Genomic DNA, 12,896 nt, shown 5'->3' with positions numbered 1-12,896 from the left:
AAGTACTCTGTGAAAAGTGCTTCTTAGCTGACCAGCTCAGAGTAATGTGTCTCTGGGGAGATTCTGCCGGTCACTCCTGGTGTGTTCTTTCCACGTGGCTCTCAAAATACATTACTGGAATTCAAGGCACCATATGAATATGAAAAAAAAAAATGTAGTTGGGAAAATAGGACAGATAGTAAACCAATGTTACATTAGGACCATTATAATTTAAAATAGACACCTATAAATAAAGCCATTGTGTTCTTGTGTTGAAGCATGTGCAGAGATGATTACCTTTGTAAACACTCTGTGCGAGCTGTGTTTGTTCTGTACTGAACACCCGTGATTATCTCAGAATTACATTGTGGTGTTTCTCTCAGAATTACATTTTTGCTTTTTGCATGAAGTGACTTTTCCTGTGATCTCTAGTGTTGCCTGGAGACCCTTTTTGCTTCATAGGGCTTCAGACTTCTGTGTTCTTCAGAGCTCCTATCTCCAGTTTCTCCTCTGCCTCATTTTTCTAAACGTATTTGAAACATTTTCCATCTTCCTAATATTTGCTGTTATACTCAGAGGAAGTATCAGCCAACTAGTTCTTCCCAGCAGCTGATGATACAATCAACAGATGCATAAGAACATCTTTGATCCGTGTTTTCTCCTGCAAAGTCCTTTTACATTGGTGCCAACAGGTCTTTTTTTTCCAGTTGTTTTTGGAATCCTGCTGTTCCCCTGGCTTTGCTCTCTCACTTGACTCAGTGTCAGTGTGACATGTACTTACTCTTGCCCATTCAGGGGGATGGGCAAACAGATCGTTTAAAGGCTTAAAGACAGGCGACAGAACAAGAACGTGCTCTAAAAGCATCATTCTGGAAGACCATGACCCAGCCTAATCATTGCTTTATGCAATTTGAGCTTTATATATAAGTAATTATTCAACTGGAGGAGCACTGTTTGGTGTTTGTAGGAGCCTCAAGCCAAGTGTCGTGCTGTGGGCCAAGGCACCAGAGAGGTTAGCCCTTACCAGTACAAACTTGTAGGGCCCTGTCTGGAAGCCCTTACCCAAGTGGGCAGAGACATAGCTGCCCAAGGGAGTGTTGACCAAGGTGGGCCTGGGAGGCTTGGTGGTCGCATGGATGGGGCTGAACGCCACCACAATATAGGTATGCACGTGAGTAGGAGCAGGGAGTGGGATCTTCCAGTTCCTCTGGCTGCAGTTTCACAGAGCAGTAATAGTAGATTATACGTAGAATGGTTATGCAATGATTTTGCAGAGTCCAAATGGGTTCTCATTAGTTTTTTGAGGCCTGGAACTTGGTTTTTCTTTGTCTGGCTTCTAACATAGGTATTTTCTAAATGGATTAGAAATCCTTTAAAGGTCAAGGAAACTCTTTTTCCAAGTGGCTAGCTGGTGTGCTGATACAACTATTAATTAAATTCTGTAATATTCTGGTCATTAGTTGCAATGATCAGTGATTTCCTTAGAGACAGTTGTTCTATTAAAAATACATCAGTAATAGATGACCTTCTCTGAGAATGTACCTAGTAGCTCTGAGGAGTACCATTTTAATAACAGATGGGGGTTGTTACAGTTCAAGATACAATAAGGACTTTATTATCATGGAAATACCACGACTGGTGATGGGCTGCTGCTGCCTTTAAGTCAACCTGAGTTTGAGAGTGCCCCTTGAGCTCTGTGCTCTGCTTGAGGACCACTGAGCAAATCCTCCCATGACAAGGACTGATTGCCATTTTCCATCCATATGAATGCCCTGCCTGGAGTCTGAGTGTGATCCATGCAGGAAATGCAGGTCCCAGAGTCAGGTAGCCAATGTGCAAGCTGGGTGAGGAAAACAATCCATCCTATCCCCAGAAAGGCTGTACTCCTCATTGGATGTGATGTGATACTGGGGTTTTGACTAGCATGAAACAGAACTGTCTGCAGAACCATTCAGCACCTTCCTTCTCTCCTCTCTGGGTAGTAACTTATCCTTGAGAGACTCTGCCCACCAAGAAAAAAAGGGAGTTATGTAGCTTGATCATGCATATGTTTTGAAAGTGTTGACAGCTTTACCCTTCATCGGTTTTGCTCTGATAGGAGACCAGCTGTACAAAATTCTCCAAACTCTTAATAGCTGCAATGAAGGTATGTAAATTCTGTGAGTACTGTACCCTATGTACAGAACGTGACTAGCCAACACAGTAATCTCTGCAGAAGACAGGTCAGCACCTTGTTTGTAGAGCCTTGAGGGTTTTTTAACTAGAAAATTTTCCAAATATTTGGTGGTTGCTTAACCCAATGCAGATGGAAGGGAAAAAGTAGGGATAAATGAACCTCCAGTCAGTGCAGCTATTTTCAAAATAACTCTATCCCTACTAGCAGCATAGGATTATCTTCATTATTCCACTCCTGTGACTTCAAGACAATGAAACATGGGCTTTCTTCAAGTATTTCCTGCATGTGAGAAATATCAAACAAAAAAAATAAATATATTGATTTTATGGTACATATATGGAGATGAGGACAGTGAAGAGGGTAATTGTGCTTTGAGATATGTAACATTTTTTAAAATCCAAATTTAGCAGGAGATAAGCAGGAGATCAGATTTGCTATGGTTAATCGGCTCTTGAAACTTAAACTTAATGAACAGCACACAGAAAACACAGAAAGCTGGTGGTCAAGGACTGTGTTTTGGAAAGCTCAGCTTCATACTTGTAGCAAAGCAGGAAGAGACACTCCACGGTTGTCCTATGACAGCTGGAAAATGGCTATGTGATGAGGTTACAGGCTTAAGAATGCAGGGGAGGTCTTGTACGTAACATCCACAATATTGTAATCATTACATTTCTTTGGTTTCCCTAGGCACAATAAATATTTTACAGCATTTCATTCATACCTATAGAAAACACCTTGAAACTATTTTTTCCCAAGCAATCTGTAGTGAGACTGCCACATACTTCAGGACAGTGAATTTTCTAGAGTCAGAGCTGGCAGAAAGATACCATCTTGAGCCATTTGTGCCTTTGCCCATTCAATTCGTGATCTAGTTATTTGGAAAAGTGAATCATATTCTATAAGATTCCAATCTAATTTTCTAACTAATAGTTGATCGGTCCCAGCTGGGTGAATATGGAAAAGAAATGCAGATTTTTTTTGGCAGAGCACTTACTTCTGTTGTATTACAATGCCCACAAATGGCAGGAAAAGCGAGAATTGATCATTAAAGCCCTGAGTTATCTTATTTGCTGGGAAAAAAAGGGGAAGAGTTTTAAATAAAATAAATTCAGGGAGCAAGGGACAAGAGCTCTTACATAAATATTAGGCTTTCTATTTGTATTATCACCACTAAAATGCAATCAGCAATAAAAAGTTGAACTAAAAAATGAATTCCGGTACAGCTGTTGCAATGCAAAATTTTGTTCATTTATCCCAACGGTTACCGGAGGAGCAATTGGTTAGTTAAACCTGAATAAAGCAAATCTTCACAGATGAGAGTTTGTTTATTTATTGCCAACTCCTTCATAATTAATGGAGTTTCATTTATTTGGGCCAGTGACTCAGCCACCCAGGAGAGTGAGAGCTGTCATTCCTGCTGTGTTCTCTGTCTCTGGAAAGCACAAAGCGGAGAGGAGACAACTCACGCTGCCTAATGCTGAGGCTGGTCCAGCACTGCAGATGTGAAGGTTAAGCTGAATATCTGTGAGCAGAGAAGCCTCTGTGAGGAGGAAGGAAAATCTATTTAAAAGCTGAAATGGAAAAACCCAGCAGCAATCAATCAGAATAGGTAAGCAGAAACAGACTTTGTGACTGGGTCTAAATGAGGAAAAAGGAAGGGTACTTCCCTTGCCCAATTAAACTTCAGGACATACTTGTTCAGAAAATAAGTGCCATTGCACAGGGCTTTGTAAAGTCACACCTTCTCTCATAATGAGATAATGATTCATCTGTCACGGGGAGAGGAGAAGGATGTTACATGAAATCCATTGCTTGGCAATTAATGCGAAACAGCTGATACTTTTGTAAAGGCTAATCTGGACATTCATCCTAAATGTTCCAAGCTACACATATTAATCATGGAATAATTTAGTCTGAAAGGGACATCTGGAGGTCATCTGGTCCAACTGGCTGCTCAAAGCAGGGCTTTGCCATGAGAGCAGGTTGCTCAGGGTTTTGTCCAGTCAAACTCAGATGCTCTCCAAGGATGGAGATTCCCACCACCGCTAAAATAAGGCAGCTTAGTGAAGGCAAAGCTCAGGAAAAACAGAAAAACAAAAGGGAAAAGAGAAATGCATGAACTAAGATAAGGTCAGGACCAACTTATGATTGACGTGCTAAAGAGGGGATGGAAAGCTCTTTCACCATCCCAAAGCAGCATGGTATTCTTGGACCAGTAAGAGATACGTGAAGTGCATAGAAATGTTTGTCAGGCACACATAGGAGATAACTGGCAAGAAAAGAGGAATATTATTTTCTGTGGGTTCACTGTGAATGTAACAGATGAGCAGGAGAGGAGCACATTGAACATCGGGGAAAAGTTTTCTAATGGTACAGATAGTGAAACTGGAGTTCTGCCTCAGAGTGGGCTCTCCGTCACTGGAAACTTCAAGTAAAATGCCTGTCTGGCAGGAATGTTTATGCACAGCTAATCTGACCTTGCAGTAAGGTGATAAACAAAATGTTTTCCCTTTTCAGCTCAATTTTCCCTGGTTCTTTGATGGAAGAACAAGAACCTTGATTCTCTTAAAGTCTGCTTGGGAGACACGACTACAGGATTAGGAGAGACTTGACCAAGTAACAAGCAGGTTCAGCACTATAGTTGTGAATGCATAAACTGAGTACTTGTAAAGCAAGTCCTACAGGTGTCATCTCCACGTCAATTTGGCTATTTCAAGAGTGGAGAAAGCTCCATTTATATATTTAGCAATGGTTGACATACCAAAAAAAGAGTATGTTTTGAAAAGAATTTCCCAAGAAGAAGGGTCTAATCAATGATGAAACATAATTTTAGAGGGATAGAAATTTCTGACCGTTACCACAGCCTTGCTTCGGAGACCCTTCTGTCTTTGATTTTATCTATAGAACTAATATTCTTTGGTGAATGATGAAAAATCCAGGTTCTAGGTAGTAATGACTGAGCAAAAAGACTGAGTAAAAGGACAGGTTAAGCAATACGGGTTCATGTTTTATTTATTATTATTTATTGTTTGTCGCTTTTTATTCAAATCTTGCCTTTCCTGGCTAGTTCTCTGATGTTATCTGCACTTGTAGTGAGCAAGCACCCACATCTCAAAAAAAAAAACCCTGGCAGTAATTACTGCCTTTGGTAGTCTCAAGAGAGAGACCAAGGACTGAATGGGCACATAGATTGAATTACCTGCAGGAGTTTCCATACAGATGCATCTGATGCAGCTGCAGTCTCTTGCTACCAGAGGATCACCCATACAGAATTCAGCAGATACAGGATTAAGAGAGTTCAGAACTGTGCACTGGGTTCATTTGAGATCTGCCAGGTGCTCGTGTCCTTAGCAATTATTTTCCTTAAACTAACAACATTGCAACTAAAACAAACCTACTGCAGTTGTAGTATTACAGAAGTGTCAGCAATGACTCCAGAGAAAAGGAGAAGTGCAAATTGTAGTCCAAAGCCTTAGTCCTGTAATTAATGAAGCAGGTTCTTGAAAACTGTGACATTCACCGCAGGTACAAAAGCTCACATGAGTATATTTATTGGCTGAATCAGGATTAAAGAGCACTTTGATATATGTGAAAGTGAGTATGTATGAAAACCAAATTTGTACCCTATGCTCAAGAAAAAGATGGCATATTTAGTAGAGACACTTGCATATTGTTCAGCAATTTTCTGTCCTACATCCTCATTTATAAATGAAATGACAAACATAGGTCAGAGAATTCACATAACATCATAGCATAGGCTTTTATAAATCACTGTATTTCTAGGAAATAAGGAGTGAATTTAGGAGAGCACTGTTTTGAGCTGCAGTTACAAGAAAAATGAACAACAAACCAAGCATTTACTTTTTAATTAGAAAGCAACATAAGTTGCGCATTCTGTTTCACCAGAGTTCAAAAGTGTTTCAGTGATGTTTGTAAGGATTAGAGGGGTTTAATGTGTACATCAAGGAATGAAAATATTAATCTTAAAGTAAAAATTATGTGGCTAGAGGCAGGATTGTCTTCATGATTTTTTATATTGGATGGATTTGCACTAAAATCCAATGTAGTGATGTTCATAACAGGAGGAAGGTACTGTGAAGATATGTCAGAACTGCATGAACTGCTTGCTGCAGAGTTGTGGGTTGGCTTTTTTTTTGTTCGGTTTTGTGTGTGTTTTATTGTTGTGGTGGTTGGTTGTTTTTTATTGAAGTGCTTACAATGAAGAGGTACCAGAGAATACCAGGCTGGATTCTGCAGGATCACCCTTCTGTCTCTGCCATACCTTTCATCCCAGGAACATCATCTGTGGGAAGTGTTACAAAGATACAGTACATGCTGTATTTCTTGTGTTTGAAAAATAAGAGGTGGGGAACAGCTAGCCATAAGAACATTTATTATATTTGCAACTAGTGACAAGAGAGGGTGTTTTATTATGGAAGTGGAATGTACAGTGGCGAGAAAGAACACATCAAATGTGTTTTGTTGGTTTTCCTGGTCTTTGCCATTTCTCTTTGCTACTCAAGATACAATCTTTCTCAGGATTAGAGGACTTCCTATTTTGTTAGGTTTGATAAATTTCACTCATTCATGCAATTAGGAGATTTTATTGGGAAAGTTGAGTAGATGTGTTTCTTTGGCGAGAAATGTTGAATGAAGCCATTCTTTACAATGAAATGCATATTCAAACCAAAATCTAGGGCTCATGTTTTTGCCCCATCAGCAAATAAGCACAAAGGGGTTTTGTGCTCCAGTTACAGTCCTGCTGAGTCTCTCATCTTAAATGCAAAGGATGGATGGAACAAAATTTTGGTGCTCTTCTCTTTCTGCCTGATTTTGGCTCCTAGGAATGCTTTACTGTTGTTGCGCTGGGGCATGGTGGCAGCTTGTACTCCATCTCTAAGTATCTAAGACAGAAAAGGTGATTTATTTCCCAAAGAGGGAAATGGTGTTACCTAGTAGCTGCTTCTTCCAGTCTCCTGGCTCCTGCCATCTACTACCTCTGCTCCTGTGCCTGGGAGTCATTTTGGATCCAGCCATAGCATACTTCATCAGCTCTAAGTATCATGTTAGTCCAGCTTGTTTTAACAAGTAAATCATAGTGTAAACCATAGGTATGGTTGGAGGTTACTACAGTTTTATTCTGAGAGTTAAAGAAGCTTGTCTTAAGTGATTAAGGGTCTTTCTTCATAAATTCTCATGGATCTGCAAATTATTTTGCACTGGCATTTCTAGGAATGGTATAAGGTTTCTATCACAAGTCAACCAAGAGTTTTTTCAACCATTTTAGCAACTTTACTGCTAACTTTACTGCTAAATTTCCTAAGGGGATTTGACTGGTTTGTTTATTTTGTATGAGTCCTATTTTTCTAGCATCCCTCACACCTCCAGCAACCTTCAAAACTTCTTATCTACCTTTGCAGTTTCCTCTCCGCTGGTGACAGTAATCTTATTATAATCTATTCCAGCCTGGAGAGAATTCTAATGAAATCTCTTCAACAAGGCTCAGCACTCTTGTTAGAAAGGCAGGGTGACTCACATGCTGAAGATTTTAAGCAGTGTTTGAAGAAGGAGAGAACCGGATAATGCGGAGAATTGTCAAGGTTATAGTGACAAGTACGACGACTTTGAATCTGCGGAGAACGAGTCAAACTGCTGTGGGTTGCTGACTGTTTTGCTGGGCAATGTGAGGTAGGATCCCTGCCTTTGATGAATACCTTTCATCCACGAATTTCAAAATGTTCCATGGGTACTCAGCCACAGGGAACAGAAGGAAATGCACAGAACTAAGAGGAAAACTTTCAGAGAAGACTTCTATCATCAGCTGAAATCAAGGACCATGATATAGTAGTGTTGAAAACTAATGTGTCATGTCTGCAGCAAATTTGTTTGCATTTCTTGACCTTACTCTGCTGACTAATTAGGCTTAATGTGTTAAATGCACTCTGAATGAGGTACTAAATGCACTGAAGAGTATGTTTTAGCACTTAAAAGGAATGGAAAAAATCCTGTTAAGGTGATTTGGACTAAGTCCCAGGGTGACATGCATAATGCTGGCAGAAAGTCCACTATGCTGAATTATGTTTCCTGCATACACAGGCATGCTGATATTTTTTGTAAACCTAGTGTGTAACCAAATCAGCAAGACATTACCTAGAGAAAGATCCTACTTGCTTGCTTCACAGTATTACTATCTTTTCATAATTGAAATCCCATCTACTAAACTATATTAATAAATTGAATCATGCTTAGCAGGATTCCTAAGGGGAGAAACATTTAGATAATATTCACCAGACACTTATTTATTTAGCTAAGTGTCTCCCTTTTATTGGCTTATATCCACGTGCCTTCTAATGTTCAGAGTATTAGTAATTTCTTTTGCTTTTAAAATTTGATTAGCTCATACCATTTAAAATTTCTATAATCAAATAAAATACCTGTAGTTCAAAACTCTCAGGCTACAAAAATGCTTATTACTTTCACAAGGTTCTTTGATGCTGAGTGAGAAGCATTTGTCCTAACCAATTAAGGAACTCAATCTCCTCTTATTTGACTTAATTCTCTATTTACATATCCATAGAGACCTTCTATAGAGAAAGTCCTTTAAGCAGAGGAAACAGCACTCCTCCCTCCCTCCCTGACCCAGCAAGGACAGTGCAGTACACAAAGAAAAAAGGAGATCTTCAACAGACATACCACCAAGCAGATTCCTACTAAGCTATTGAAAATTGATCCATGAAATACTGGAGAAAAATAAGGCTATTTATCTTCAGTAACACACCTGGCTTAACCTTCTTTTCTCGTTTCCTTGTCATATTACTGCTTTGAAGGTGTTGATTTCATCCCCAAACCTTTCTGTTCTTATCCTTATACTCTCAATCACAATCCTTGTACTGTCATTTGGGTAACTTTAAAATCACTGCTGTGATTGTACTCTCAAATCATCCAGTGACGTTGGATTATCAGCACGCTCCAAGTCATTTTACACTATTTCTGAAATAACAAGATTTCATAAGTTAAGGTGTGGATATTGAAAGATAATTTTGGTTTCTATGCTACTGTAAATCTGAGGCAAACTTTCATTTGTTCTAAAGGGGAAAATCAACTTAGATGGCCGTGAAAACAAGCTCAACCTTGGGGTTTCAGGATGTTTGTAATAGCTAATCCATACTCTGAGAACTTTTCAAATTATGAATAAAATGTAGGCATTTTTTTCCTCCAGCACTCCATTTCCTCTGCTTAATTCTGTGTGGCATAAGCTTTATGTTTAATAAGCCCCTTAATCCTATTGCCTAGTGGGAATCTGCTGATAACTTCAGGAGCGACTGAGACACATTTCTTGCTCCAAGTTGCCATCAAGTATTGTTAAATCAGAGAGTCCTTCAAGCCAGATCCTTTGTTCTCACTGTGTCTGCTTTCACCATAGGGCAAGCAAGTTACCTAATCCATGGAATTATTAGAGACTTCTGGCATACTTCTCATTTTCTTTTCATTTACATTTGTTTCTGTCTGCCAAGGTCATTTCTAGTTTTAGTCATTATTCATCTGTACGTCTCACTTTTTTCCTAATGTGATTTCATACATGTGAAATGAAGACTGCATCATCACCGTAAAAGAATGGAACAGATTTAGCTGGAGATATCGGCATCAGTCTTACGGGACTGATTTCAGGCTGGCTTAGGTCTAGAATTACTGTTTATTTTAGTGCTACAAAACATTTTTTTTTTTTCCCTAAAATAAAGCCCCTAAAAATGGGACTGCTTTTAGTGTAGTTTAAGTACAGGTGATCCTACTTCAGAGCACTAGATTTCCATTTAGTCCTGTTTTCCATAGTACTGCATCTGCAGAATTGTTGATCTTCCACTTCAGTCTTTAGCCAGTGACACGTAGGCAGGAGGGAATCCACTTCCAGATTCCATTCTTACTAGTGTCTAGACAGAACCCTGTACTTTCTGGATGTATAGTTTGAGGTCTCTGCACCCAGGATGCATCTACCCTTAAGCTATGAATTGTGTCAGAACATAGGACAGCTATTCCCAGTGTCAGAAAGTACGAAGAGCCAGCTACCATTTGCAAATAATTCAGTCTAAACCAGATATAGGCATGGAAAATATTAACAGGAAGCTAGATGGTGGGAACCAGGCAATCCTGCCTGATGTCACCACTTGCATCTGTAGTAAATGGAAGAATATTATGGAGTTATAACACAGAGATATAATAGTAGAATCCCATTTTCAGGATGGAGAAAGGGCTCCAAAACATTGTTGGTATCTCAGTGAGAGACCTTGCCTTACTTGCAGTTACACTGTACATTCAATCATCCATGCAAATAACTGTATTTTTCCTCTTAGATATGGATTGTGGTGTGGTTAAGATTTACTATCCTGTTTAAAGCAGGGAATTTATAGAACCTGGCAAATTTTAATTTCAGTGGACTTATCAGAGTATCTTACGCTCCGTCAAGAAAGGTCCCTCCTGCTGGTGACCAGGGCTTGAAATTCAGTAACTAACTTTGCAGTATTTTTTAACAAAGATTTAATCTCATTATAAAGTCACTGGTTAAATTGCCTGGGCAGAATCAAACAAATCTTGCAGTTCAGATCACAGAAGCGATCAGTCTTCCCTGTTTTATCATGTGGAAGGGAGACATTTTGATAGTTCTCACAACTTGTTCTGTTCTGTTAATGCTGTTATAAAACTTCTAAGGCAAAGTGCTCCACCACGTCACTGCATATTGTGAGAGCTGTGCTTTTGGAAATGTTTTCTGCCTTTTTTGCAACCATTCTTCAAAGCATACTGCAGATAAATTGTTCCCCTTAGCTTTTGTTAGACCTTTTCTCTTTAAGAACTTAGAAATGTTTTCTTGCTACTCTTCATTTGGAGATTTCCTTTGCTTCTGTCTTGTTCATTTAATAAAACCTCTCTCATTCTTTGCCCTAATTTTAGCTTAGTTTAATTAGTCCTGTTGGTAGTTGTCCTTTGTGAAGTGGGAATCAACTTCTTTATTTTTACTATTACCTCGAGACTTAAATAGTTTGGTTATATTTAAAAAATGAAATATCCATTACTTTGACCTTTTAGATTTTGTTTCCATTGCTGTCATCATTCATCATTTTTATTTCATTCCTTTAGGTTGTGGGAAGGCTTCCTTCCCGCATCTGAATCTCGTTTTTGAACTATCATTTCCCTTCGGTGATACACTCTCTGAAGCTAATGGTACTGCACAGGAATGTCTGAGGTTTATTGTAGCTCAACCATGTTTCCTCCCTTTCTTTTTCCATTAATGTTTTAAGTGTGGTAATTTTAATTTAACTCCATGCCAAGATTCTGGTGTGGGGAGGAAGAGAATACGTGTACTTTCTGCACTCACCTGTTCCTTTAAGTCTGGTAAATGTAACATATCTAAGCCTCAAATAGAAAAGGTGGCATCATCATAAATCAGAGTTTTAGTGACCAGTCATCCAAGTTCTTTAAGGAAGAAAGGGTAAATATTCATGTCTGCATCATGAATATTCCAATTAACATGCATAATGTGTTTTCCCACCTGTTGTATTAGATGTAATATTCCAGCCATCCTAACATACCAGCTGCTTAGTGTGATTTTTTTGCCATATTGTTCAGATCATCTACTGTAATCTTTCTTTGAATGAGTCTCTTGTGGGAGAGTGTAATTGCAGCAATTTCATAGCCTTTCAAGCCTACAGTTCATAACAAAGTTAGGTGTAGAATTATGTATTATTTTACATTGACTGGTAATTGTTCTGAATTCAGTCTAATGTTCTTAGAAACAAGAAGAGGTACGAATAACACATTTTCTCTAGCTCTATGAAATACCTGAATTATTTTTATATTTCAGCAGGTTTCATTATTTCTGTATAAAAAAGTAGGAGTAAAGGAGGTTGTTGAGGTCCTGGTTGCTGGAGTCTCCACTGTACAGAACACGACAGATGTACTTTTGTCTTAATCTCATATGAAAAATGGGAGGAAATGTTATAAAGCACTACAAATGGTAGAAAAGATTGGAATATAATATACAACATCATCCGAGAGAAAGACCGATCCTATCTTTGAATGTCACTGGTAATCATCTTCCATTAAATGCTGTTTCTCAGACCGTACAGTACATTTGTCGAGGTTTTTCTAAAAATACAGTTGCACACGAATAACATTTTCTATTATTTCTTCCTCCATACTTGTGCTATATAATCATTTACCCAACAACCAAACATTATCAGTCATTTCAGAGCCCTACCAACCTTTCTGCAATAGCTTTCAAAGAATGAAGAAGTCACAAGCACAGCCTTCTTCAAGTGCAGTTTAGCTAACATGTGGTGGGCCCCTGTGAAGCTACCCTCTTAAATGTAAATGCAATGTTGTTATGCCAGCAAACAGACTTATTTTAGGCTGTGTAAGCACCACTGTGCTTCATGGCTTGCCCACGTGCGCCAGACGTTTCTATGTGTTTATAGTTACAAAGAAAAGTTATTGCAGAAATGGCATATGCTCACAAAAAGAAAGACTATTATAAAACATTAGCACTGAGGATTAAAGTTACAATTCAAAATGCACATGTGACCAGTAAAATGCTTTTGCATATGGAAAGTCCTCTTCTTCATTTACTACCCTTCCTTTCATGCCTCCTTGCTTTTCAGGGCCTTTAAATGCTTTCTACGTAGCAATAAAAACTGGCATTAGCTGAAGTAAATGTCGTTCTTTGAAAGTGTTTGGCCAGAAGTCACTGCGT

The 12,896-nt window shown here is 38.8% G+C and overlaps 1 long non-coding RNA gene across 1 annotated transcript in view; it reads left to right on the top strand.

The window, feature by feature from the left end:
- The window catches only part of LOC118165250, a 35,322-nt gene extending 26,720 nt beyond the window's left edge, over positions 1-8,602 (top strand). The window contains exons 2-4 of the long non-coding RNA XR_004749941.1: positions 3,534-3,764; positions 5,060-5,140; positions 7,621-8,602. This is a non-coding gene — a long non-coding RNA (uncharacterized LOC118165250). The remainder of the gene's footprint in view (positions 1-3,533; positions 3,765-5,059; positions 5,141-7,620) is intronic.
- Positions 8,603-12,896: the final 4,294 nt, after the last annotated feature.

The sequence above is a fragment of the Oxyura jamaicensis genome, chromosome 3, assembly GCF_011077185.1.
Source record: "Oxyura jamaicensis isolate SHBP4307 breed ruddy duck chromosome 3, BPBGC_Ojam_1.0, whole genome shotgun sequence".
Lineage (NCBI taxonomy): Eukaryota > Metazoa > Chordata > Aves > Anseriformes > Anatidae > Oxyura > Oxyura jamaicensis.
This window is presented reverse-complemented; position numbering and strand designations above follow the sequence as displayed.